Here is a 2,484-nt window from a genome sequence, read left to right as displayed (position 1 = left end):
TCCCCTGCATCGGCAGGCGGACGCGCAACCACTGCGCCACCAGGGAAGCCCTAATGTAATACTTTTTATATAAGTTGTCGCTTAGCCTAAATATGATGACGAAGATTAATATATACTTTGATTTTTTTCCTTTGTACATATGTGAATTGAGTGTTGCTTGTCTTCCTAATGATCATTTCATTAAAAGCAAAGGGTTTAGGGAGATAACCATCATAGTTTTATCACCATATGTGTCTTTCTACATCCCAGGAAAAGTATCCTGTGAACAGATCTTTAAAGTACCTTCCAGGGACTTCCCTGGTGGTCCAGTGGTTAGGACTCCGCACTTCCACTGCAGGGGTAGCGGGTTCCATCCCTGGTCAGGGAACTAAGATTCCACATGCCGCGTGGTACGGCCAAAAAAAAAAAAAAAAAAAAAAAAAAGTAGCTTCCAAAGGAGTCTAGCAATTTACTATAACTATTATGTGAGGTTATATTGAAATTTAGGCTAAATTGCTTTAGTAAAATTTCTAGGCTGCTCCCAACCTGTTACTAAGGAAGAACAGTCGTGGAATATGGGAGTTGATAGGAAAGACTTTATTAAGAAAAAAGATACCTATTTTTCCTTCCCTTCCCCTTGAGGATAACTAAGATGTCCCCATGAATATGAAGACTGCTATTTCTTCTTGAATTTGCATATGGCATCCTCCCAGGTAATTTATGGAACAAATCCTGACACAGCTCCAGAAGAAACCATATAGCCCCTTTAGTATCATTAGTAAACGAAAGGCCAAACGTTTAAAGAGGCAGAGGAGATCCATCTCCCAAAGGTTCAGACCCAGCACTCTCTGCTCCATACCCTATACAATTCCTCCACCCACACAACTCAGCCTTTCGTAAGAGAAAGAAACTTCTAGAACCCTGCCCTCTAACCTCTGTTCCTCATCTTCTGGAGCCCTCCTGGGAGTTGAGGAATGCGGGAAAATAGCTGCAGGGTTTGGCTTCCAGTTGGTCAACTCTGACACTAATTGCTCTCTGGGAGATTTTCAATCTTTGTTCTTGGCAAGAAACTGCAGGACGACAAAAGCTGCCAGCTGAGTGACTATATGAAGAGCAGGGAGGTGGGTCTGATAGGTACCTGGGAAGGGAAGGGTTTAAAGGTTTCCACTCCTGCTCAAGCATTCTAGTCTTACCAACTGTAACAAAGTTTCACTGACCTACAGGCATACCTCATTTTCTTGCATTTTGAAGATACTGTATTTTCATAAACTGAAGGTTTGTGGCAACCCTGCCTTGAGCAAGTCTGCCTGCACCATTTTTCCATCAGCATTTGCTTACTCCAGTTCTCTGTGTCACATTTTGGTAATTCTCACAATATTTCAAACTTTTTCATTATGATTTTATTTGTTATGGTGATCTGTGATCTTTGATGTTACTATTGTAATTGTTTGGGGGGGGGCACAAACTATGCCCAAGTAAGAGTTAACTTATCTGATAAATGTTGTGTGTGTTCTGACTGCTCTACCAACCAGCTGTTCCCCGTCTCTCTCCCTCTCCTCAGGCCTCCCTCTTCCCTGAGACACAACAATATTGAAATTAGGCCAGTTAATAATCCTACAATGGCCTCTAAGTGTCCACATGAAAGGGAGAGTCTCATGTCTCTCATTTTAAGTCAAACACTAGAAATGATGAAGCTTAGTGAGGAAGGCAAGTCAAAAGCATAGATAGGCCAAAAGTCAGGCCTCTTGCACCAAACAGCCAAATTGTGAACACAGAGGAAACATTCTTGAAGAATATTACAAGCGTTGCTCCAGTGAACCCATAAATGATAAGAAAGCGAAACAACCTTACTGCTGATATGGAGAAAGTGTTAGTGGTCTGGATAGAAGATCAAACCAGCCACAACATTCCCTTAAGCCAAAGCCTAATCTAGAGCAAGGTCCTAACTCTCTTGTATTCTATGAAGGCTGAGAGAAGTGAGGAACCTGCAGAACAAGAGTTTGAAGCTATCAGAGGTTGATTCACGAGGCTTAAGGAAAGAAGCCATCTCTGTAACATAAAAGTGCAAGGAGCAGCAGCAAGAGGTGATATAGAAGCTGCAGCAAGTTATCCAGAAGATCTAGCTAAGATAATTTATGAAGATGGCTATACCGAACAAGAGATTTTCAATGTCGCTAAAACAACTTTCCCTTGGAAGAAGATGCCATCTAGGATTTCCATAGCTAGAGAGGAGAAGTCAATATCTGGCTTCAAAGCTTCAAAGGACAGGCTGACTCTCTTGTTATGGCTAAAGCATCTGGTGATTTGCCATTGAAGCCAATGCTCATTTACCATTCTGAGAATCCTAGGGCCCTTAAGAATTATGCTAAATCTACTCTGCCTGTGTTCCATCAATGCAACAACAAAGACTGGGTGACAGCTAGCACATCTGTTTACAACATGGTTAACTGAATATTTTAAGCCCACTGTTGAGAACTACTCCTCAGAAAAAAAAAATTCCTTTCA

The 2,484-nt window shown here is 41.6% G+C and overlaps 1 long non-coding RNA gene across 1 annotated transcript in view; it reads left to right on the top strand.

Annotated features, from left to right (window-relative positions):
- Positions 1-2,248, top strand: part of LOC102991920 (uncharacterized) — a 12,168-nt gene extending 9,920 nt beyond the window's left edge. Inside the window, exon 4 of the long non-coding RNA XR_447720.3 lies at positions 1,541-2,248. This is a non-coding gene — a long non-coding RNA (uncharacterized lncRNA). The remainder of the gene's footprint in view (positions 1-1,540) is intronic.
- The last annotated feature ends 236 nt before the right edge of the window (positions 2,249-2,484 follow it).

Source organism: Physeter macrocephalus, chromosome 18 (genome assembly GCF_002837175.3).
Source record: "Physeter macrocephalus isolate SW-GA chromosome 18, ASM283717v5, whole genome shotgun sequence".
NCBI classification, from domain to species: domain Eukaryota; kingdom Metazoa; phylum Chordata; class Mammalia; order Artiodactyla; family Physeteridae; genus Physeter; species Physeter macrocephalus.
Note: the sequence above shows the minus strand (reverse complement) of the source record. Positions and strands in the feature narration are given on the sequence as shown.